Source organism: Etheostoma cragini, chromosome 19 (genome assembly GCF_013103735.1).
Source record: "Etheostoma cragini isolate CJK2018 chromosome 19, CSU_Ecrag_1.0, whole genome shotgun sequence".
NCBI lineage: Eukaryota > Metazoa > Chordata > Actinopteri > Perciformes > Percidae > Etheostoma > Etheostoma cragini.
The window spans coordinates 16,858,180-16,885,128 of NC_048425.1; the positions used below are offsets into that span (position 1 = coordinate 16,858,180).

Genomic DNA, 26,949 nt, shown 5'->3' on the forward strand with positions numbered 1-26,949 from the left:
CACACACACACACACACACACACACACACACACTATATAAATGACAAGGAGAAGCTCCATGTGTGCTCCATTGCTAAGCTACCACACATAAGCTCCATTGGAGAATCATTTACATTTTGGATTCAATGACGCTGAGGGTAAAAGAGGCAAACAAAGGGCTCTTAATGGCCCAACCTGGGGGATCATGTTGGGCAGGAAAACCTCCAAAGGAAGGTGTTCAATGGGAAAATGTAACATGTAAAATGTATATTTCGCTTGGTTGTGTAAAACTATGAGTATTGGAAAAATACAACTCCTTCAAAAGTCTGTGGATGCTTGGATACATCCTGACGTGTTTTTTTTGCCATTGATCTGGTCACCATAGAGAATTACCGTAACCGCTGTGAATTCAACAGAAGAACAGCTACTGTCCTCAAGCTACAAACATTTCAGAATAGTCCTTGAAGCGTACAGGCATTTTTTTCTGGAACAGCATTTATTCAAAAAAGTAGAATGAATCTAGTTGCAATGTGAGTACTGCTCAAGCCAAGTATCCCTTTGATGGCATGTTGTATCTTGCCTCCAGTGTGTTTAACATTAAGTGAAATCCCTTTTTTCCAAGCCCCTTCATAGAGCCCTCTTGCTCCCTGTTCTAAACATGGACAACATCCACTGAATGCCGTCTCAAAACAGACAAAGCTGGCTGGAGTAACAGTTTGTTGCTGATGTTTTTTCCATGTAAATCATTAACCGGCTATTTAAATCAAAGAGGTTGTCTGGCAAAGCGGGCTGTCAAGCAAGTTGTTACAATCAATGCGATCAATGTCTGGTTGACAAAACCGTACTTGACAACATTATAGGAGAGGATACAGGGGAGGTGCTTTGATGGGAGTCCCTGTAATTGTAAAATGTTATGTTCTGATTGGCCAGGGAAAATATGACGGAATGCTTTTGAATGTAAATCAGGGGGAAAATTAATTTCTAGTAGAGTATTTTGTTTTCACTATAGATGAAGCATCATGTTATGATTTTTAGATTGCCCCTTTGACATTTAAAACTGAATAAAGTAACTTTAAGCATTTTGGTGCCCTCTAACCGGCCTGTCAGACCAAACAGGGGTTGCGCGGTTTGTATTATATGCCAAAGTGTTATCGAGAAAACTAGTTACTATGATTTATTTATTATAATTATACTGTTCATTGATCCCCAGTGGGGATAATACAATTCACACTGTTTTTTCTGTTTTGTTAGTCATCACTATACACAGGCCTGGAATACACACACACACATGCTCATGACAAATAGAGAGATGTCAGAGTGGGGGACTGCCAGTGTACCCCCCCCAACCTAAGCGGTCGGGGGAGTACGGTGGCTTGCTCAAGAGCGCCTAGCGGTGCCGAGGAGGTGAAGTGGCATCTCTCCAGCTACCAATCCACACTTCGTAGTCGTAGTTCATACAGGGACTTGATGCTAGTGCTACAACTAGAGTCTTGAAATACCTAATTTCTCTTCCAATTTTTTGCAATATGTACAACAAGTACCAAAGAGGAGATTGCACACCGGGTTCATCCAGTGATGTCATCTCCATTCTGCCAGCTGACAGTGATGAGCATTGGATCATATCTGAAGAGGCACACATTGGGTCCTATGTTAACAATCTGAAAAGCAAGTATCAAACATCAAATGCAATTAGTTTGGTGGGCAGATCTCTGTTGCTATTATACCGGCGGGATAAATGACTCTTGCGCCCGATGAAAATCTAAAATGACTGAAGTAGCTACATTACTCATAGGTGTGGTTAGGACGTAACGTGCGATAAACCAATCAGAGCGTTATTTCACATTTGCTTAAAAAGCAGGTGAGCTTGTTCCACGGCGGATTGCTACTATAATGGTGGAGACACTCCTAATACATCCATGGGCGCACGTTAGGAGCGGTTCATAGCCGAGGAATCCAACATTTGCTATTGACTTTTCTTTTTGACAAAATGTAAATAAAGAAATGTCTAAAAAAACTACTTTCCGATGTTTTGGGCTCACTCTCACTGAATCCCGAAGTTATGGATGCATGCTGACATTGTTGCAATGTAGTCAAGCATTAGACAGGGATTACCTCACTACAGACGATGCCGCTCCTCTTCTACCGTGCTGCTGCTGCCGCATTTGGGTTAGGTGGCATCGGCACATGCAGTTTAGACTAGTTTTTTCCTGGTCTGTGGCGGAATTGTTTTCTTAACATACCAAATAGCACTAGGGAACGTTTTTGCCAGAACACGCCTCCTCTTTTTGCTGAACCTCTTTTTGCTGAACTGAAGTTCATTCCCTAATTTACAGACGTGAGTCTGTGGAGGGAAAAGTCCGTCGTGCGTCTGGTGCAAAATAGGAATGATACATGATACAGTGTGCAAAGTCAATTGCGTTGGGTGCGAGATTGGGCCCATTAAGACAAAATGGACAGAGCAGAAGGGGAAAGAAAGATAGAAAGAAATAAAGAGGTAAAGAGATGAGGCAGAGAAGGAGGAAGAGTGAATTGAAAATATCTATGATGAGCACCATGTAATTACAGTGCTGTTTCATTATTAATCATTCCCAGTCCAGATAGGACTTGCATGAGAGTTGTATACATAATTAATAATGGGGACTGGAGCATCCTTTGCTTTCTATTCAGTCGTGGCTGGGTGGATGACAGAGAAAGGGTTGAAGAAAAATCATGAACCCAAATTAACCGCACAATGTCATATTTCACTAACATTAGAGTGTTGGGTTTGAATGCTCTTTGCTTTCATTAAGTGCTTCTATGCTAGGCTTTGAATTAAAATAAAATATGAAAATGAAAGAAGAAAATGCTGAATGTAATGTTGCCTTACAATTTTGTTGCCTAAATTGTTCCTTGTTGCCTCATGTTCCAATTCAATGAAATCATCTAAAGGTTTCAACATTTACTCATCTAGTATACCCTATCTAATTTTTAGCAGTTAAAAAATGAAAAGGGGTCCCTGTTGGTTGTGTACACACACTATTCAACAGATTAAAATTGTCCACAGTGATATTATTATGGACTACTGAATGGATTTAGACAGATGCAGGCTTCCCCGTCTCAAAACTAAATGTATTGATAAGAAAAGATGCAGTGTATTATAATTTCATCATCTCAAATAGGAGTGTTTTCATACTGTGTTTTTATTTTTTATTTTATCTGCCTTGCAGCTTAAGTGCAAGCAAGGACATACATTCACACACATGCACAATCTAATGCTGCTATTGTCTATCCGGTTAAATCATATGATTGCATTAGCCTGGTGTCCCCTGACCTTGTCTTGTCTGGGCCATCCAGATAGAGGCGCAGAGAGGATTAGAGGACAGTAAAAGGCCAGAGGGGAGCCACAGCTTACATCCACACCAACACAACACGGCTGCTTTTCACGCAGGTTTTATAGCCTACCACATTATACAGCCTGTCACACTTCAGGTTGGAATTATTAGGTAACATGCTGTACAGGCAATACATGAAATGGTGACGTTATTTAATCTAGTCATTCGTGTACTGGGACACGATCTTCTCGTTTTGTTCGTGGTGGTGAGCACAAATTTTAAACCAATTTCATTTCAATTGGAAACATCTTTCATTAGGTGTTGCGTCACCCAGATATCGTGGATCGTGTCCCAGCGGCCGCCTTACCCTGTCCCGTTGTTGTAGCGCATCACACGTGTGGCGCTACAACTCAACTGGAACCTCGGTCTAGTCCACATCCTCGGCGTTCCACTTCCGGGATTGCTCTGGTTCCACAAAAAAATCCCAGATGCATGTATTTTCGCCAATTTCCGTTACATTCTGCTTTCTTAGTGTTGGAATTACAAATTCCAATGGATTTCTGAGGACTATGTTCAACTGCTCCTCAGATCTCTGCAGGGTAAATCCAGACAGCTAGCTGGACTATGTGTCCAATCAGAGTTTTCTCTTGTACAACTATTTTGCAGTGGCTCTGTGCGGACAATAGCCCTGCCTATGATAACTGAGATTGGTTTAAAAAAATGCCAATAAACCAAAGCACGTTCTTCTCCCATCCCATAATGCCGTGTGGATCAGCCAGACCCTTCTCCACTCCACAGGGTGTGGATGATCTGGCAAAACAAGACTAAGCTCGATCAAACCTTTTACACAATAAACACTGAAAACTCTGAAACCTTTCTTGGAGGGGGGAGGAACTATTATCAGTATTTGTGTCTAAAGATGTTTTCTCATATAAAGTTTCCAGGAGACTGTCCGTGTACTAGAAATGCTCCGTTTGGTTTAGGTGAGGGGTGCAACCTGGGTAAAATGTGCAGGAGGCAGGACATGACATGTATTACACTGCAGTCACGTAGCCAGGTCGTAATTTGTTCATAAACCAACAAGCCGTTTCTTGAATTTTGGCGTAGATCCATACAGACAGAAGACATTTTCGATGGCATCTTCATGTAAATCCCCATTCTTCTTCCCCCTTGGATGTTTGTATTCCTTTGTATTGACTAGTCTGTTTTTCAGATTAAACATTCATTTCCCAAAATGTTGTGAAAGATTATTTTGGTCTTATATTATTTGGGAGCGCTGTCCTTTTCTCCTTATACCTCAACATCGACAAAACAGCTATCCTAACCTTTAGTCTATCACATTAACACTGATGGTACTTCACATGGTGTCTGGTAATGTGGATTAGAGGATACGTTATGAAAGAGCACTAGATGCATTAATCCAGAGGTGAAGAGGGCCTCTTTGATGCTACACTGTAGCAGGCCTGAATATGCATACGGGATGTAGTAATGCTGAGTTGTGATTTCATCAAGAGGGTTATGTGACCCTCAGGGAGTACGACTTGGTGTACGGGTTGATAAGGCTCTACTTTAGCCTTCAGCTAATGAAGCGAGCGCTCTCTCTCTCTCTCAGTGAGCAGTTAGGGAAAGCGATAAAAACCGTGGAGTGGGTGGGAACAAGCTGCCATTTAAGAACACAGAGGCATGAAATGTATGCATGTACCCACATACAGTAGAGTTCATATCACATACACAAAATGGAGACAGCAAGAGGAATGACTGGCTTTGAGAAAATGGGCATTCAGTACTCATGATACCCTGAGAATAAAAATGAATTTTATGTTTTATGCAACATTTTCTGGGGTTTCTGTTGATATAGTGTCATTCCATAAACACAAACAGTCGGAAGATGTTACGTTATCGAGCATTTCTTACACGACCAGCCTTTATTACATGTTTTACCCATTTAGAGGATATTTGGTCTCACCAGGAGGCACCATTACATTCACAGATGCTACATCGAGTCAGTTAGACACATGTGCTATCATAATCAATCTCTATCTCCCGTTAATCATACACACACACACACACCGTGCACCTCATCCTCCAACACAACCCTTTCCTTTCATGTGGAGCTAATTAAGTAACAGTGTTGCCGTTAATTAATTACTAGCCCACGCTAAAGGCCCCCTACACGTTTGGGAAAATTAACGACGTCCTCATTATTGTTGCTGTCTAAGGAGCGACCTGAGATTAAGCAAAGTGTGTGTGAGTTGCATGTGTGTGTGTGTGTATGTTGCAGGTGTGCTAGTATTGAAGAAAAAAAAGGCAAGGAAATTGCAGGATTGGTGGCACAAAAAAGGGCAGGAGTATTGGTAAAACAAGTATAAAAAGGAGGACAGAAAGAAATGTAAATTTGAAAGCTTGAAGCTTTTATATATTCTTGAATCTAAAACTGTATCGGCATGGAAACACTCATGTTGTTCAACCCCCAAACATCCACGTCCTCCCATGTGTTTGTGACCACCCATTCAATCTCTACTCGCCCTCTTAACTTTCCAAACTCACTGTTCCATCACTCCATCCAACCAGCCATCCATGTTCAAACATAAAGATCTAAAAAGACAAAAAAAGAGAAAACAAAGTGCAGAGGGACCCCTGTGCAGCTGGCCTGATGCCTCTGTTATGATGAAAGTTTTTTCCAAAACGCCCAGGCAGTGAAGTTTGAAAGTGCCAAATGGGGCAAATTGAAGCGGGATACAATAAAACCCACCCCCTCCCCGACCTAGTGGGTCTGAAGCTTAAAAACCAGGACATGGTCGTGATACTGAAGTCCAAACAATAAAGTTGTGTCTTAAGTTGTCTTATCATACGGGAAAGCCATCAGGAAAGTTGGTGTAAAAGCAGATTAGAAAATATCACAATTATGCTCTGTTGACAAAATAATATTCTGTGTGACTAACAGCTGACTAAAGTTGTTAGTCCAAATCAGGAGCACATCACCAATACATCAACACAAGCCAACACGGACAACATGCAAAATAATAATTAACAATTGTACTGTTTATTGATCCCCAGTGGGGAAATTACAATTTACACTCTGTTTTGTTAGTAGTCAGGCCGGAAATACACGTATGCTCAGTATGTGACTTTTCATGCACAAATGGAGAGAGTGGGCTGCCTGTGCTGGACACGCACCCTGACTACAGTGCTTTGCTCAAGAGCGCCTGGCAGTGCCCAGGATGTGAACTGGCATCTCTCCGGCTAACTGTATTTTGGTCCATATGGGAACTTGGTTCCTAACCCAACCCCCTACGGACTGAGCTACTGCCACCACAATTATGTTATGGCAGAGGTTTGAAGTGGCATAGACATAACAGAAACAAAAGGCAGGCAGTGGATTTTAGTCTTGACTTGCTTTGGAGCCGATTTGAATTGATTTAAGATTGCTGGTTTTGACAGCAGCCCAAAAAGAACTGATCCTGATTGGGAAATTGTAATTTCACTGCAATCCTAAAAAGTGACGCAGGACACACGCTCGCATAGTACTGTACATGGGAATAAACTGATTCTGTGTGTGTGTGTGTGTGTGTGTGTGTGTGTGTATGTGTATGTATAAGAATGTGTCTGACATCCTTGAGAGTTCAAGAAAACAAGTACAGAGCTCATATTTCAAATGTACTGACAGGTTAACATGGTAAGCTGTCAGAGTCATTTTATACTTCTCCTATTTCACTCTCTCTTAAGCAAGAACAAGTTCTGCGATTTATATCAATTTGTTGTTTTTGCTGCAGCGACAAGCACGAGCGAGCAGATTAATGCAGACATAAGTAATCTCCCACTAAGTATCCATCACTCTTCTGCAGTCATCTGTGATGCCTTAAAGTGCATGATGTCCTTGTCACCCTGCCGTTTTGCTTTCCTCGTTCATCTCAGCTCAGGTGCATAAATCAAGTGGTATTTCCATATATTAGAATATCAACGGTGTGCTGCCATCGTCTTCACTTAGGTGGCAGGGACAACAATGTGCTTTAAGGTGATGGCAAATGTTCAACTGTGTCATTAATGTCCCCTTGTCCAACACTTTAGAGAATGACAGACAGAGAGTGAAAGAAACAACATGGGAAAAATATTTAAGATAGGCAAAAACCTTCTAAATGTCCAATGGTTGTCAGCAGAAGTGTTGCACTGAGAGAACTTTAAGGTTCTATTTCCACCCCAGGGCGCTGTTGCATGAAAGCAGAGTGGCTAACTAAATTATAACAAAGTAAACAAGTTTGGCCAGATAACAGTGTTTCCTATACAGAGAATTACAACATTTTTCATGGTTTTTATGTTTTTCACATTTTTCAACAGTTTTATGTGCCGTGCTGAACTGGCATTTTGAGTTTGCTACTATTCAACTGTTTACCTTAAATGAGTATATGCATTTCACAAGCGTTAGTAAAGTGTGTGTGTGTGTGCGTGTTTATGCGTGTGCATGAGATTTTACGGTAGTGATAAATTCCGGTGATCAACTCACCACACCGTTTAAACTTAGGAGAGGTCAGTCAATTATTGGACTTAAGGGGCACACAGAGGCACTAATGCCTACTGCAGTATACTTTAGTGGCACATGAAATAATTACCTGGGGGGGTGGGGGGGGCATTGACATCACGACACCATGGTTTGGTGTAAGATGCAAGGCGTCAATAATGTCTTGATCTCTATTGTATCGAGACTATCTCTCCACCGTTACATATCCCATACGTACAGCGATGATTCCCCAGAGATCAGGTGCGTGGATACTTCTTGCAGGTGCCCTGCCACACGTATTTCATGACTTTGTGGTAATGGCTGAAGTTCTACCATGGACTCTGTAACTTGGTTACCTTGGTTACCTTGTTTCAAGCCATTCCAGTCTGGTATAGAAAGCCTGCAGGAAGACTCTGCTTCATTTGTTCCAGTTCTCATTAATATTCAACCAGAAAAGCTGCTTGACTCTGATTAGCTAACAGCTAGCCAATGAGAGCCTGGGGCCAGTTGTTCAAAACACTGAATCTGGATCAAAATGATCTGGATTTTGAAATCTAAATTTTTGTTATTCAGGATCAGGTAACCTGTCTTACTTTTATGCTGTTTTTTCAAAGCAACATTGGACTGGATCACCCTACATATACCGTGTTTCCAAGATTACCAAATCCGGATTACATTAGTGCTTTAAATAGGACAACATTTAACAATGAGGGGTACCAGCTAAAGAACAGTCAGAAGAGCCAACACGGGGCTACTGTAAGTGTGTCTTATTTTGAGACCAAACACAAAAACAACATAAACATCCACTTCCATTCATAATTTCCTTTATGACCCCTCATTTGAGCCACAACAATAAAAAAAAAACACATTAACATTGTGGATATTTTGAAAAAGTCTTAAAAAAGGCTAAAAGTCCAATAGTTAACATGTTCATGGTTCTTCTTCCTCTGGGGAGGATAGCCCAGAAATTATTTTTGATGTATAAATTTGAAGTTATTATACGGTGATGAATGACATAAAAATGGAATATATTATTTTTGCTTGTTATTAAAATCGATTTGGGGGATTGTTTCATTGGGGCCAAGATAATTTTAATTTTACTTTACTATACTGAATAGTTTAATTGGTAGCCTATGTCTACTTTATCTACCATTACAGCGGTTACACAAGTCAAGTGCAAATATAAAAATAAAAGTATATACACTAAATGATACAAATATATTATCTGACAAATTCTACTACATTTTCTTCCTAGAATCCACCTTGAAATCCAACCCCCTGTTGGGATCAGGATAATCCTGTTTTTTGGATCAAAGTTATCCAAATCCTACTGACAAGTTTTGAACAACACACACTGAAGGTTTGATCCAGATTAAAACTAGGATTGGATTCCGTGATCTAATCTGATTTTAGATGCCTTCTTTCCCTTTTGAACTGCCCATTTTCAAGATTTGATCCAAAATCCGATCAGTTTACCTTTGACCAACTGGCCCCTGGATATCAGCACCCTTTACCAAGCACTACTGGCGAGCTCTTGAATAGTAATTATCTCAGGCAACATGATGTCAGACTGACCAGCTGTTGCAATAGGCCTGATTACTGCTCTTATTTCTTTTCAATGGCTAGAACTGACAGAGGACATTTTCACATTCACCACACACACACACACACACACACGCACCTAACATATTGTTTAAAATGCAAGTAAAAACGGTTGTGTGGGCAGGGCACCTTTAAGACACACCAGCTTGCCCGGCCGAGCCTTATAGAGCACCTGTGCTGGCGTGGAATGACTGATAGTTTGATCGGAACAGTCTTTGAGAGGCCTACAGCTGGAGAGATGGTCTCTTCACTCAGAGAACCAAGCAATACTGAACATAATTAACTGCATCAACAACAAAGGGAAAAGTAAGAGGGGGGGCTATTAAGGGAGAGAGAGTGAAACAAACGCTCCATTAGAGGTCTGCAAGTGTCGTTTTCATTGGCGCTGTAAATAAACGCAGCGGGTTATAGACTCAGCTCCCCAGTCGCCACCCGCAATTATGTCCCCTTTGCTTGTTTGCGCCTCTGTACTGCGGTACTAAATGAAAATATGAAGACCAGGGGAAAAGGGGTAAAGAAGGGAGGGATGGCAGGGCAAGAATTCTATATTCAAAGTTAGCAGTGAGCTAATGAGTTTTACAGTGCTCACTTCCTCATACACATCCTGTTGAGCTCTGGGTTAGTGTCTGTGCAAGTGAAGTTTTAAAAAGAGGGAGTTGCTCATCTCAGCGTGGTCATTCCCGAAGGTGTGTGTGTATGTGTGCTACTGTACGCAGAGGGGCCATGTTAGGGTTGAACTTAAAATAATATGCAGGGTCAGGGTGTGTGACTGAGATAGTAGGAGTGTGTGCTGTTTTCTGTACATGACTAGAAATATGAACACTCATATTAACATACATACACCGCCCAAAACATCTTTCAACCACACAGCCAGACCAGCCTGACCAAAGGCCACAGAAAGCGGTGTGACTGTGCCATGACATCAGGAGAGAGACCGTAACACCAACAACTCAGTGTGTGGCAGGCGATTTAGAGAGCTGTCTGCCTCTAAAGGGCTGGCCACTGTCAGTATCCACAGCAGATTTGAGAAAAATCCTTCTGATTGTGTATGAGTAAAGCTGCTAGGCCTCATAGTATTCTACTATGACTAAGAAGTACTAAGAACTAGAATATCACCAATTACAACTTTCGAGGCCGATTCTGAGTTTTCTTTGAAATTGACCTGCCAAAACTGATTTTAGCCGATTACAATTTCATAATTTCTAACCACTTTAAGCACACACAAATGTTTATTTTAAATCTTTTCTTTAATAGTACATTTTACATTTTGCATAGAACATGTTTTGAACAGCTAATCGATGCCTTTGAAACAGAACTATATAAATTTCTCCTGGTGTGGGAAATTTACACACATCTAAAGTAATAGATAGACAGACAGATAGATATTGATCCCAATTAAATGGGAAATTATAGTGTTACAGCAGCAAAATCAGTCACACAGCACAGAATATAAATGTAAATGAAATACTAGGATACAATATACATACATACATTATACATAAAATAATAATAGGACAATTTACAAGAACAAATAAAAAAATGTGCAACTGCTTAAATAGTATGATAAATATGTAGATGAACCTATTGTGCAAGTTGCACTTAGTGCAGTATTGTGGTGTCTCAGAGTCTCATCTAGCACCCAGTGATGAAGTGTTAAAAAGTTTTATAGCCTGTGGTAGGAATGATTTCATGTAGCGGTCCGTGCAACATCGATGTTATCGAATGTTACTGAAGAACAATTTCCTTCTTTTCACATCCGATATTCAACTAAACAAATTTGATGTATTTATCAAACTAAACTTCTGTATGTATGAAAACTGGGAAAACAGGTAATGGCAATAAAGTAATAAATAAATAAATAAAAATAAAATAAATATAGCCTCGCAGTTTAAAGATATTTCTCAAAACGTACACAGGCCTATTTGAACGTCAACAGTAACGTTACCTGAAAACGGCGTGTAGTTGCTTTTTTTTTAAACAAGTTTGCTTTATTTGTCATTGTACATAAATATGAACAAAACCAACAGGCTTTTCTGGTAACGTTACGGTTACTTTGGAAAAATCCAGCAAATTGACAGTACCCTAGGGTGCTATTACCTTAAACAGATGATTTAACATCACCGCTCATTCTACACACGGTTTAGCAACTAAACTAAACGCTGAGGGAAGATTACTATGTTTTTAGTGTTGGTTTTGAGCGGTATGCATCCCCAATAACCTGAAAAGCATTTAAAACAGTAAAGTTAATACAGCGCGTCGGAGGAAAACACACAGCGTTTTCTGCAGCGGGGCGTCGGAGGAAGAGGGTCCGCCACTGCAGCGTTCGCTAACATTAGCTTCTTGTCTCATCTTGGGTCTGATAAACATTAAAGTCATCAAAGTCAGTGTGCCCATCGCCTCAGAGGAGAGAGAGCAGCAGACCGTTTGCCTGAGATCACTAGAGCAGACTGCTCTGCAGAGCTTTTCTGACATTTCAAAAACAGCTGATGGGGCGGCGGTGCGTGTGCACATGTTATGCTGATGTTGCGCGATGTTAAACATGCGGCGCCCGAGTGCATTTGACCGGCATTAAATTGACATATGTCAGTCTGACTTGCCGTTGATGGTCGGTCACGTGAAAACCGGCCAATTCCGATCAGCGGTCAGTCAATCAGTCCATCTCTACTAAGAACATGTACCAAACAGCTAGTTGACCACAGTTATCCCTGACATGTTTGACATATCACTGTCACAGGAGAGTGTGACAGCCACCATCGTCCCTGTACCTAAAAAGTCTGCAGTGTCTAGTCTTAACACCTAGCGCACTGTGGCACTCATCCCCATTCTGATTAAGTGCTTTGAGAAAAGTGTTCTCAAACACATCAGAAACAACACCCAGCTAGCCTGGACCAGCTAGCCTCGCCAGTTTGCATACAGAGGCTCCACACCCCTTCACTCAGCCCTCACACACATACACCTACACCTCCCCAATCAAACTGATTGGCAAACGTAGCACTCTGGGCTTGAATACCACACTGGTGGGTTTGTTTGTGTAAAAGTCCAATATCAAGTTTCGATTGGTTGTTAAACCTCCTCCAATCAAAAACTCTCTTGTGAACTACGACTGCATTTCGGTTAGCTTTGAACCACAATGTCACATCCTCACATTAATCCACATGTAAGTTATTTCTTTCCACAACCACAGAGCCATGTGTCAGGAAAAACAAATTGTTGCATACATGATGCCAGTTATTTAAATGTAACCTTTTGGTACTCTATCAGTGCTTGTGGGAAGATCTCCACATCCACCAGCACTCCATGTTAATTTAGAGATGAGGCCTTACTGGCTGACAGCCCAGCATCAGCACTGCAGTCACATTTCATTAGCCCCTTTCTGGCTTAAAACCAGCTGCTGTCAAATTTACAACCACACACATATATATATGCAGGTGTGCAACATCCACTAACATCGTTTAACATATTCCACTGTATTCAAATCCCAACTTACACACACACAGTATCCAGATACATCAAGCATATGCACGCAGCATGACACGTCTAACACATCTGTTGTTCAGTCACTGGAACACAATGCAGCTATGGCCATCCAATGCCACACCTTGATGCACACACTCTCTGGGTACATTATCATGTCGTGCCTGAATGTGAGACTGTACGCAAGACTGCTTCCCACAAACCCAAGTGTCCTTCTTGGCTGTTTAAAGCTGTTAAATGTCGGAATTTGATGTGGAATCACTTCCTTGAAAAACATGATGTTAATACATGTCGATACTGGTCTACCCAACAGCTCTGTGATTGGTGGAAATTTCTCTGGCACGGTTGGTTACCACATCGTCTAGTCAACATTAAATTTGTAAAGTTTTGGTACTGTAATAAATAGGGGTGGAAATCACCAGCTGCCTCCTGATACGATATCATCATGTGACTTATGCCATGATACAATATTATTGCGATTTTAAACATATTGCAATAGTCTAACCTTTTTTCCCCAACTTCTAATTTTTTCCCAATTTAAAATGATGTCCCCACAAGGAAACTTTGTCAACATTGGTTTTATCTAAAAAGACACATTTCTCTCTTTTTTCATCTCACTTCAATTTAATTGCTGTAGTGGCTACAGTCATGACATATTCAGCTCTGATAAGGTAGTGTGTAAAACTCCTTTTATATGAAAACATGTAACTGATTACGACACAGAAATAGCTTTTTTTTGCATATATGGGGTGTAGAAGATGCATTAAAAGCGGTTTGGAGTCAGGGCTCGCATGTTCCTCATGCAGAGTCAGCAGCTGGCATGCGCCCCCGGTGACAAGAAGGGGACCGCACAGAGCAAAAGTCTGTTGTCCTGCTTTGTGCGCTCTCTACTTCTTTTACAAATGTCTTGTCAAAATGTTTTTCATCCACAGACATATTTAAATTATAATGTATGCTGTGTTAATGTGTGGGTTATATTCAGGTAAATTAATGTCCATCTGTGTCTGTTTCAACCAAGGTAACTTGATAAGACAGCTCCAGGTGAAAGGATTGTGGGACAGAGGACAGCTGCCGAGTCTCACACCCCTTCAGACTGCTCAGTGCCGCATACCCAGCATGCCTTCAGGTTAAAGACTCCCTCCAGAAACCAAATTGACCCGCTTGTTGGTATGTGTGGTTTGGAGTTAGAGCAGTAATCCAAGAAAGCCTTGTAACCAAAGAAAGTGGGTGTGGAGGACGGAATAAACAGGACAGCTGAGTGGAAATAATAACTTTTATGCCTTTCCTCTGCACCCCTTTTCATCTGACTGCTAACCTACTGTGTGTCGCTGAGTTGCACTAACGTGATCTTTTAAAATGATGATCCCATTTAAAAGATTTAATCATAATATGCAAATAATGTGTTAAATAGAAAAGTATCAGACACTAGCCCTATCATCTATTGACATCCCTTTGTGTTCCACTGACAATAGACGCCACTTCGCCATCACTCCTAGAGTCTAGACATAATAGGCAATCGTCCCAAAAGACAGATTGAGGATCACAGATATTCTTGCTCTGGGCAGACTGCACCGGGAAAAGACAACTGGAAGGAAAGTCAGCAATCAAAGCCAAGTAGCCCTGAGCAGGAAGTGAGCTAGTTGGCACTAGTGGAGACTGTCTTTGTTTTGGAAGATGAATGACTTGGCAGTCAAAGAGGCTTTGTGGTCCCAAAGTATGTATTCATCAGTGTTATGTGCCTTCCTGCTGCCATTTTGCATTAGCCAGACATACTGTAGCACTACTGTATTATAAAAACATTCAAAATAAAAATGTTAACCCCAACATGTAATGATATTGGGTTTTACGTTTTTAATTAGGGCTTTCAAAATGAATGTGTTGACGCAAATTCCTTGTAAACTTCCCTACTTTTTTTAACAGCCAATTCAAAAACACACGGTTTTGCTGTGATTCGCTCCATAGTTTGGGAAATCAGGAAGCTGTAGGAGGTTGTGGACAGTGTTGCCAACTTGGCTAGATTTAGCGACTTTTTAGACCCTGTTAGCGACTTACTTCTATTTTAAAGGTCTTATGACATAGTGGGCGCAAGGTAGAGGATGGGGGTGTGGCCTCGACTAACTGCCACTTTGCTCGTTTGGAAGCCATGATGTCTCTCTGCCATGGGTGGGCCAAATTCTGGGCAAGATTCCAGATCGGCCCATCTGAGCTTTCATTTTCTCAAAGGCAGATCAGGATACCTACCTATTACCATTTCTATCCACTGAGGGGCCATAGGCAGGCTGGGGGAACGCATATTAATGAAAAAAAACTCCTCAAGTGGAATTTTTATGGCATGAAACCTTTAAGTCATTCTCATGCATGCGGTCCACAGATCATTGATTACACTAAACAGCGCGTAAGCGGAATGACAGAGAGCAGAACAGTTCTTACATCCATGAACAAGATTGGATGGCTATCAGAAACAAAGCCCTTTCAGCAGAAATCAATATAGAAAAGGGTCTTTTGAATGGTAAGCTCCTAGATAGTTCTCTCCACAAGACTAAAGTTATTTGCGTGTGCTGTTGATTTGAACTAGATTTCTGCTCCTAACCCTAGATAAAAAATGTGTGATTAACTGCAGGTTAACTAGGACGCTCATGCCAATAATCGTAATTAAAGTTTAAATCGATGGATCTATTGACGGTCAGGCTGTAGTATTATTAAGAGCAATATTTTTTTAACAGAAAACTAACGCTAACCCTGAAGAACATTTATGATCATCATTTAATTGTTTTGGTTTGTAGGTAACATGTGCATCATTTGTTTGTGAAAATCTTCTATTCTGGTTTGGGGTCTCTTGTTGGAAAACATACTTTCAATTTATATTTACCAATTATCAACCGCACCCAATGTAACTAACTTTGAGTTAACGTTAGTTTTCTGGCTCATAACTGAGCCAAAGGGTTCTATGAGCTGAGAGGACTACTAATATCTCCGGTTGCCAGGTCAGCCCTTGCCTTCCTATTTACTAGACCAGTGAACACCCTTTCATTGCAAATGAACATTATGAGATGGGAATTATTTGTCCAGGTGTTTGTCAAACACTCCAGAGTAACCAGTTATATTGATTGCGAAACCTCATAGGGCAATAACCCTTGAGAAATGAATATATATGAATATATTTGGACTGTTGGTTATAAGCATTTCAAGATATCTGGGATTTATTTTTGACTTTCTTCTATCTTGTGTGGACTAAACAATTTAGTAATCAATTAAGGTTGCATCTTTAAGCTTTGATTGTGAATAAGTGAAATATACTCCAACATATGTCTATACTGCTTAAAAAATTGGGTACAAAAGACAAAGTGGATTTAAGCTACTTAATAATATTAGAGTAGTCACAGTTACCTTTGCAAGGCTTTAGGAGTTGATACAGACAGAAAAAGCAAGCTGGCAGCTACCTACAGTATACCCAGGACGTGCTGTTCCTTCAGGCGCTGTAGGATTGGACCACTCCCGCCTGCCAAGGCTTTCCCTAGAGAATGGATGTTTTTTAGCTTCGTAGATGATTTTGGCAGCCAGCACTTTGATGAACACCCAAGTATCATGCTTTTGTAGAGGTAGTAGCTTTGTATTGTTCAAGAAATGTGCCAAAGACGCAAAGACAACCAAAGCACTTAATTACAAACAATGCTATGTTAAGCCATATTGTTCTGCATGGTTGTTAGCATAGAATAAATAGAATGGCAAGAAACTGTTTGCTGGCTGGCTGCCCTGATGGAGCCAGGACCAGTATCTACCAAAGTAGGGTAGGGAAAGTCCTACAATAGGCCCTTAGGGGGATAGCTAATAAATAAAGTCATACATTTGATGTGTATTTAATGTGTTTTGAGTTGATCTGACGTCTGAAATTTTTTTTAACATTTTGAAAAACCTAGCAATTTTAGCATGTACATGCTTGTGTGTCTGTGTACCGGACACTGCTAAAACAAAGATACCTTCTCCAATCCTCATTAACACAACTACTAACACCATGCAATTGCCGTAGCTATTAGTCTCAGCTTGACATGGTCATAAGGGATAATATAGAGCAAGGGGTTGTATTTGCTATAATAACTGCCTCACTCTACGTTATCCCGCTTATTACATGGCTACTTAAAAATAAATCAATACTTTGACACAAAATATTCCGTTCCGTCTCTACGGTTGTAATCCTGCGTATCCTGTGTAATAGCTACGGAAACTCTGTAGCTGTTTGATGCAACCATTTGTCTATTCCTCAACACCATCTTACGGGCTGCAGTAGTAACCATAGCTATATTTTAGGGGGTGCTTCCGTGGTGGACAAATTACCCAGCTGCTGTTTTAATCACTGCAAAAATGGACACAACATTAGCTGTAGCGTTGTAGTGAGCTAGCTGGTGGGCTATTGGCTGCTCTAATTCACGTCAAACTGAACATTTCCGTTGACGGTGAAGTGAGACACTGTGAATGGCTTCTTTGGGAATATTTATGTTGACGTTTATGTCGTCATTCATCTCATTTCCTTTTTGCACAGCCGCTGGATGTCGACACACCTGTAAGTTAGCGTTAAACATGTTGCAATGTAAGCTAGCTAGCTAACTAATTAGCGCTGTTGTCCCTACGGCTGTTACTGTGTAGCGATTATAGACAGTATATGAAGATCTAGCAACAGACGCTCACCAGATCTGCTGTCATTGCTCATTATCGCTACATTATTGCTACATTATCCAGACTTCTTTTAGCAGATTGATAGCTGTCCTCCAGAGTGATCAGAACTACGTCTATGACAACGGTGTTACACTTAGAAACAGTCTGTTATCAAGAAAATAACAGACCACATTCTACATTAGAATTCAACCAAGCCATGTCATAAAGTAATACAACTGGATCCCTTCTTTTGCTGCCAGTTTCTTTCAGTTACTTTTAATGCTAAAATGGCAGCATTCTTGCTGTGTGGTTAAATATTGTTGAAAATAAGTGCAAACTCTGTAACCAAAGACTATGCAGTCAGTTCAACAGATGACTTATGAAGGCCCAGATTTGTGACTTCTGACCCTTGGTTCCTATTGTTGTGTACTGCTGTGTATGCTGTTTGTTGTTACACAGAGCACCGGCTACAGAGCACCGTGAGCTGCTTGTCGTATCAGCTGCCGTTGCTAGTCGAGTTTAGCCAACAAAAGGTTACTTTAGGCCGGGTAAAGGGCACAGTATAGTCTGGACAGGGTGCCTATTTTGAAAATTGAGCTGATGCTCTAGCTGTTATCCCCCCTACCTGCTGCTCTAGCCCTTTTACTTTCCGTCTGTTGAACTTACCAGGTTCGTCAAAAATTGACCTGGTAAGTTTTTTTAGCGTAGCATAGTTGAGCGTTGCTTCCAAAATGCACAGCGTAGCGACTGGTGGAATCATAAGCATTGTATTGAGTAGCCACGATTTCTGGGTACCAATATAACCAGTGTACAATAAAACAACTATTTATGAATTGAAAATGTTATCAAAAAAATGGATCCCTTCTGTGTTGACCATGACACATTTTGCCAACACTGGGATCTGCTTTATCTAAAACATTAGAGTTAGTAGTGGTGTCTACAATCACATGCCTGTCCCTTTGTGTGTTAGCTGAGTTGATTATCAGCAGTGGTGTACATAAACCTGTGTTAGCTGAGGTGGCTATCAGAAGTGCTAACAGAGTGTTTCCCGTTATATCCTCGTTTTCATTTCATATCGGCCTGCTTGAGACAACCATTCCTGGGCTAATCTCCACACACCTCTTATCTTTCAACAGCAGACTTTGTGTGTGTGTGTGTGTGTGTGTGTGTGTGTGTGTCATGCCATGACATAGAGCATAATGACAGAATAAACACGAAATAGGAGAAGATCCATGAGGAAAAACAGTTAGGGGAAGAAAGACTATAGATGGGAGTGTTGGGAGTGTTTTGTTGGGAGTGTAACCGGCAGGTTAAGTTGACACACCCACGCAATTGACAAATGAAGCAAGTTAGTTAATCAGTACCCCAGGATATAAATACCATTAGCAAATCTTTCTCAAATGCCACACACCGGCCACAGCAACGAGAAGGAGCGCCTTACGCATGGCGCAATCCCTGGGCGCAGGGACACAAGACAACGAGGAATTCAAACTCCACCCGCCGGGAATGGAAAGGAACCATCACACACGGCACACGCCAACAACAACGGGACGGATGCGGTTAGGAAGAGAATAACGCAGAAAGGAACTGCAACACTCGGGACGCGATCCCCGGGCTCAGGGGTGAGGTTCTGTGTTGTTTGACCCATCCACCACCCCGACCAACCTCCCTGTGCGTATTTTTGGCTTTCCGATAACACTCACTACCGTAATTGTGCAGTTATCACAAAAAAAGGCTTCCCATTTAAATAATTACTTCAAAATTCATAATAAACACACAAAAATAACAACATTAACGTGACCTAACATGACCATTTTACAAAATGCCATGAGTCTGGGCTGGTACATGCAGGGCGGAGAGTGTTACTGCTGCTTTTTTTTTTTACACAAGCTCACTTGATTCGTTATTACTTAAATCTTGGCTCATTAACTTTTGCCTGATTTTTATCAAACGGCCTTTTTATGGTTTTAGTTAGTGAGAACGTAAAATTAGCTTATAAGAGAGATACAAGAGTATATACACATGTATTTATATGAAAGAAGTGGCTACATTTTTCTCTTATGTGCATTTTTTAACACAGGCCTTAGCTGTGACTTTGTCTTACTATTTTCTTTTTCGTTGTGTTTTATGAAACCACGTTTGTAGTCGTTTGTAACTCTTGTTAAGTGTGGCTGTAACTCCTGCCGCGTCTTAGTATCTACTCCATTTTGAATTCTGTTTTATTTCTGATTATTTTAAATTCAAGGTATTAGTCTTTTACTACTTTTATTTTCCTTTAAATCTGATTTAATCTGATTGTTTAAATACAGTATATTAATATTTTTGGGATCTACAGTTTTTAATACTGTTTGCGAGAACCCCTGGTCTTAAGAACACAGTTAAAAATAATGCATTGGGTTTGAATCCCAAGCGTTGGGAATTATTTGGATGAAAGTCCAAAGGTGGCGTTATCTACAATTTAACCTGGAATACAATTTAGCCAAAATTCCTTAATGTGTCCGTTTACAAGCGCAGCAATATCCTTAAGAGATTCTGAGCTAGGAAAGAGTTGAAGTAGAGAAAAGAGTCACTGTGGAGGTGGAGAAAAAAAGTGAAACAGAACTAACGAGAGGAAGGTGGGTTCAGAGAAAAATAGAATGGGCGGAAGAAAAGGGAGAGATATACGGTAGACTGAACAGGGACATCCGGTCTGTGTGACTGCAGAAAGCTGTAGTAGAGAGCTCAGACGTTAATGGCTCTCTGTAGATTGAGTTTGCAAGTGAATCCAACATAATAGTTCTGGATATAGCTTGTCTTCTATAAAAAATGTTCACGGCATTATCTGTTTAATTCTCTGCCGGGCTAAACCATTGATACCAGCTTAAAAAACCTACATATCTTTCAAGTCAGCACTTCCACTGCCCAATCATGTAAAATTCAAACCCATTGTGGTGCAGACAGTCTCATATAGGGAGTAGGGAAAGAGAAGCTACCTCTGACCCTCAGCTCTTGAGACCTGGAGATAAGCAGGTCCAGTTGAGCCTGTTATAATGATATCCAGCTGCTCTTCATGGTATTTTGTAAGCAAGGGCAAATAATAACTACAAATAATGTACATGCCAACAAGTCATTCTTAGAAAAAGCTGCTTGTTTTTTTACCATACCTGCCGGTGGGGGTAAGATAATTTCACGCTTCAAGTAACTGCAATGAGACATAATTCGCCAACAGTATCAGATTTAACAAAATGCTTAAAAACAGTTACATTGTATTGAAGACATACGATCTTTTGGGTCTGAACAAAATTACTTTTCAATATATAATCGCCACGGACTTTGGCTCTCATTAAATATCCAAATAAGGGCTAGTGAATCTTTCAAAGCTGACCTAACAAATTTGTAAACTTCTCGGTCAAACTACTTTTCGGTGAATGCATAGTTGCAACAGTGACTTCTCCCAGGGATGACACAGAGGATTGGATAGACTGTGAGCCATGTAAAGGCTAAAAAGGATTCCGCTACATGGAATTTGAAGGCATCCCTTTCGTTTGACTCACAGTCGAGCACTGCGACATTCAGCTCATTCCATTTTCTGTAACAAGTGGGTTTTTTTAACCTCTGGGGCACCCTTATCCTCTTCTAGCTCCTCAGTAAATTAATTACCATGTGTTAATTACAGCCAGTACACCTGAGCCCCCAGGCTGCCGGGGCAGGGGTTTAATCAAACACTAGTGACAGTCATTAGCTTCATTATTAAGACTTGAAAAGCCAAATGCCACAGGAGAGTCCATGGGAACTGGCAGCACCTGGAGGACCCATCACCCCAATGCACGTCCCACATGGAGCATTTTATAAGGGGACTGTATGCCCCCCTACGGAAGAGGATTTGGGCCACTGATGAAAATGTATTTGAGTTCTGACTTCTGAGAATAAAGTCAGAATTCTGAGAATAAAGTCTGAATTCTGAGATTAAAGTCAGAATTCTGAGATTTAAGTCAGAATTCTGAGAATAAAGTCAAAACTCAAATACAATTTTCACCTGTGGCCCTAATTTTCTTGCATACCCCTCATGTACTTCTATGCACTCTATATATTGAAAGGGTGTCTAAATGACATTTGGTGGAAGACACTACATGTTTTTTTTCTTCTTTTCTTAAGTACTACATCATTCTTCTATGCCTCCATGTTTGTGTAGTGACAGTTTTTATATCGGTTTCGGCTGACTCGGGAGACAGATTCCGCATTCGCTAAGGTCTGACACGGTTTCACTGGTGGCACATTCTATTATTTCGCACAACATCCACACAGGAGCTGCAACTGCATGGTCTAATTCCTATTAGCATATTCATACTGGTAGAGCATAAACAGGACTGTCTAGGCAGGTAGGTCTTTTGAAATGCAGGTGTATTATTCATGTCAGATACTTGCACTCTTTCTACATCCTCCTCTCTCTCTCTTTCTCAATTTCTTCAATTGTCACAGTTGACTGGTGCTATATTCCAGTTTTCCCCTTCAGGCAAACACACTGAACAACTAAACAATTTCTCTTTACATGCATGGTGCGATACAGTATCAAACATGTACTTAGACACGTTCATGCTGACAAACAAAGAGGACACGCCATTACACAAGTGTCTTTAGGTTCGATTCACACCTGCAGTGAGAATTGTTTGCAACCACTTGTAATCAAACTAAACCTGACAGTAAACTGTCAGGATCAAACAAGAATTCAAATCATGCTTTCATGCTGAAATGGATGGTGTTCTTATTTTCAGCTTTTGGATGTCAGTAGCAGAATGGTAACAGTGCACATCCAGAGTCCACACACCTTGCGTGAAATGCAGGGACAAGGGTTTGAGTCCCGACTTTTGCAGTGCAATCTCTTAAGGCTTCAAGATTTTTGGCCGCGTCCTTTTCCCTGCACTCTTCGCCCTGTACACCAACAGCTGCACCTACTGTCCCCAGTCTGTCAAGCTCCTGAAGGGGACAAGTCCGCCTACAGGTTATTATATCTGTAGGTTTTTTTCATCTATTTTCTATTTATTTTTCTTGCCTGTCTACTAAAACAATAAAGCAAATTCCTTAAACCAGGAACCAGTGAGACACAAATTTCTGATTCAGTCGGAATACGATGTCCCCCCAAGCCCATCCAATCTGCATACTTGGGGTCTTGTGGAAACTCCAGCATGCCCGTTGTGCCTGGCAAGAGGTTCACTGGAGCACATACTGAGCTGCTGCCCGAAAGCGTGGGGAGCTACACATGGCGCCATGACCAGGTGTTGAAGGCAGTAACAGATACTATCTGCACAGGAATGCAACAGAGCAACAGCACCCCTGTCATGACATCACCTATGTCATGGCAGGGGAGAAAACACAGGCAGAGGGGAAGACCTCCACAGGCCTGCTGGCCTCGGCTCGTAACTAGCAGCTGGTGCTAGTTACGAGTGGACGTAACTAGCGTTAGTGGACCTTGGGAGACAGCTGAAGTTTCCAGAGCACATTGTGAAAGACGTGGTCTTAACATCTGACTCTTTAAAGCAGGTAGTAATCTTGGAACTTACAGTCCCTTGGGGGAGACCGCAGGGAGCCTATCAAGGTGGGCTGCAGTCTCTTTCACAGGGCACTCAGGCTCCTTGGCATCAGAGGGTTCCATCGGGAACATCTCTAAAGCGGGGGAGGTTTCAAGGTGGTTGTGGATCAAGAGGGGTGATCCATTGGACACAAGCTGGAGACTGATCATGGAGACCCCGGTTGGGTCACCCAAGTCTCTGATGATCAGACTTAAAACATCCAATGAACATTATGCATTATCTACAAACAAATGGTGTTTCTCCAAACTTGTATGTGAAGACTTATTTGGCAATAAATCAGATTGTTATTCTGCTGATGGACACTACAGAATAGAACTTCCCAGTAAAAAAACAGCAATGAACGGTAGTTTCTATATCACATACTCAGATGTGAAGTTACAGGAGAGGAGTGATGACACTCCTGAGAGTTGTAAGTTGGTGAGGAGGAAGGAGTACCCAGCAGACAAAAAGAAGATGCAGGAAAAGCTTCCACCCACACAGGCAGAACGGGCTGAGAATACAATCAAAGAAAATGAACAGACTGAAGAGGTGCACTTTTCCCAGCCTACAGTTTTTCCAGGTGTTTTCATGTACACAGGCACAGGGAACAAAACATAATTTAACAAAAGAAAATAATACACAACTTGAAATCATCTTTAGTATCTAAACTCATGGATGATACCCTCTTTTGCATCAACATATAGTATAAACACATAGTATAAAATGAAGTATAAAAATGTCTCACTCCTCGGGTGCTATCATCACAGCTCTGCTCAGTTATAATAACCATTGGCCCCCAAGGTCCCCCATACTAATTACAGGTGTTACTGGACAGGAAGGCTCTTATAGGTAAAGCCGTTTCAGCTTCTACAAAGAGCCATTGTCTGAATGGGAGCCTGTCACAGGGGATTGAAGGTGCCTTGTTTTGGGAGATGGCAGCTGCTGTCACCACCCACCCCTTAGCCCCCCCATGTCACCATGAGCAATCCCATGTTGACTTCTGCATGGACCAGGGTGCTTCATTTAAACTAAAAGACTCAGTAAAGTCTTCAATGTGTCACAACATGAGCCAAAGCCTGTGTGGGACACAGAATACCAGACTGGGTCAGTGTTGCCCAGCAGAATGAACAGAGATAACCCCACTACTGGACACAAAGCTACTCTGTTGGTCAGGTTTGGTCAGCTGAATACGTAATTGTATTCTGACCAGCCTGGTAGTGTAGCTTACGAAATTACACAAGACTGTTACACAAACCCTAACTTTTAAGTAAGAAAATAAAACTATGTATTTTAAAATTAAGTTACAAATCAAGTTTCCATAGCTACATAGCAATTAGGAAGCTTTGATGAGGTTGCACCTGCACTGTTTTGCATGCAGGTTTATTCCTGCAGTTACCTTTTCACTTGTGAAGTGCAAAATGAAATGCAACAGTAGTGTGAATTTGTAAAAACTGGTGGATATAACAATTATTACCAGATAGGGTGTTAGCTCTCGACAGACCGATATTACCCTCAGTAATTGATACCTTAATATGATTAGTGGTATGTAGTTCCATGGATTCAGAGTGAAGACACACTTTAGGTTTGGTTAAGCCAATAAGATCTACCTATACAGTATGTATAGCCTATTATTTTACTACTCACGTAAAACTCCATTCAGTTCCTCCACTAATCTGTTTTGCATCTGAACAGGCCCACAGCTACCACTGATGACACTAAAATCATGTCCCTATATTTTGGGGGGATATTTGGGGGTTCAAGCAACTTGGATTTAAATTATAGATATGTTGTATCAGCTTACTTCAGTATTTTTAGACTTTAGATATATTAAATGTTACTACTTGAAGACAAGCAAAAAAGGATTAGCAATTTTGTAGAAAGCAAAGCAGATACAGATTTGGGTACACTCCTTGATCTTAGTTTTTCTGAAATCTTAGCTATAGCCTGATTGTGATATTGTAGTTTAACAAATTGGAAGTAAACTGGATTTGAAATGACATTACAACTGGTCATGTCAATTGCAAAAGAAATTGACAGACCCAGAAAACAAAAACATAAAATCAGAAGCACTGACTTTTGACAAGTGGATAATGACATAGAAAATTTTAGATTTAAGGATTTACACACATACAGACTTTAACTAATAACTTAACAGACAAAAAGGTTACACATTGTAGGTGAAAAATATCATTGTATTGAATATAGTAACCTGCTCTTCCAGTTGATTTCCATTTGTGGTCATTTCCATTCAATGCAATACAGCGGCTACGCTTCACCACAGACAGTAAATGTCACAGTGTTAAGTTTCCAAGGCATTGTCAAAGAGCTGGCGCAGTCTCTGCCAAAAGGTCAAGACTGGCCCTTTTACTTTCTCTCTTCTTCACATAAAGCTGCAGACCAACGGCACCTGTATTTCAGCACAGTCCAGACATGAATCACTGAAGCACCAAGGGCTACAGAAGGCTTTGATCCACACCAAATCCCCACTCAAAAGGTTCACATGAGTGATGAGAGCAACAATGTGCGTGTTTTCCATTGACACTGAAAAAGTGCCTGACGTAAAGGTCTGCAGAGTCTAAAGGACAAGGATACCTAGATCTGTACGATTATGGCCAAAATGATAATCACGATTATTTTGATCAAAATTATGATCACGATTATTCTCACGATTATTTGTTGATTTTAACCAAAACAAATTTTATTTTTAAATCGCCCAATCACGCAAATTTGATCGTGGGAAGTCAAAATCTTGATTGTGATTAAAATCCGATTAATTGTGCAGCCCTAAGGATACCCATGCTAAAATGTTCTGTTTCTATTCCATTAGGTCCACAGTGCATGAGCAGCCATAAAAAGCTGCAAGGACATGACAATTCAACATAATACCTTTCTCTAAAAAGGACTTAAGGAGAAATTATTTTTTCAGTTGATTCAACCAACACACCTGGATGAGGTGGGGACATTGAGCCTTTGCAGATTTCTATGCTAGAACACAATGTGCTTCTCCCTCTGCAATGTAATTCACAAAGCCTTTGACACATCACACAAACCTCCACAGCTGCTCGACTACTTTGGGGACGCATGCAATTCTTTTGTCTCTCCGCAAATATCTTTTCCATTTCAGAACAAAACAAGCTGAGGATGAATCGCTTAATGTGCATGTAGACAATTGCAGTGACTGTGAATGCCACAAATTCTGCCCAAATAAATCAGCTGTCTTTGCCATTTCATTACACAATTACTTAATTGTGTTAATCTTATCACAACTTCTGATGGCTTTGTTTAAAAGAGATGTTACCAGAAGGCTTGTGATTAGTATTCAAGCCAGTCCATAAGCCCTCCACTGCCAGGGTCACACCCCCCTCAGAGGTGACCAATCTAGAAACAGCCCAGATACAACAATATGGCTCTTCTGTTTGGTTTTGCAGCTTGTCAGGCTGAATCTGACCCCTGTGGACTAGTTCACAAAGAGGATTCAGTCTTCTCCAGGATGTGCACCCATTTAAGGGTCAACACACAAAACTCTACACAAGAGCTCATGCTGGGAAAAGACTATGGCTGTAAAGTGGACCAGCCATACTGAATTGAGAGGGGTCACATGGAAGGCACAAGCAGAACGGAGCAGGCCAGAGCACATGAGGGTCACAGCCCCTGAGCACATTTTGATTAGATGGCTCCCTGCCTGGCTTGGAATTCAGCATGGCCTGAGATAGCGCCACTGGTCATGGGACACATGTGGCACAATCCATGTTCCCGCGGATCGTGTCCCGGTGCAAGCTGTTGTCCCCGTCCCAAGTTATTATTTGTGACTCTTAGACTCTTCAGCTGATCCAGAATGCTGCAGCACGTGTTCTGACAGGAACCAGGAAAAGAGATCACATCTCTCCTGTCT

General features: G+C 41.1%; 1 protein-coding gene and 1 long non-coding RNA gene across 6 annotated transcripts in view; one reads left to right on the forward strand and one right to left on the reverse strand.

Annotated features, from left to right (window-relative positions):
* Positions 1–26,949, reverse strand: part of sorcs2 (sortilin-related VPS10 domain containing receptor 2) — a 356,230-nt gene that overhangs the window by 297,132 nt on the left and 32,149 nt on the right. The gene's annotated exons all lie outside the window — the stretch shown is intronic.
* LOC117962103 overlaps positions 11,856–26,949 on the forward strand; it is a 17,064-nt gene continuing 1,970 nt past the window's right edge. The window contains exons 1-2 of the long non-coding RNA XR_004660568.1: positions 11,856–11,985; positions 17,872–17,874. This is a non-coding gene — a long non-coding RNA (uncharacterized LOC117962103). The remainder of the gene's footprint in view (positions 11,986–17,871; positions 17,875–26,949) is intronic.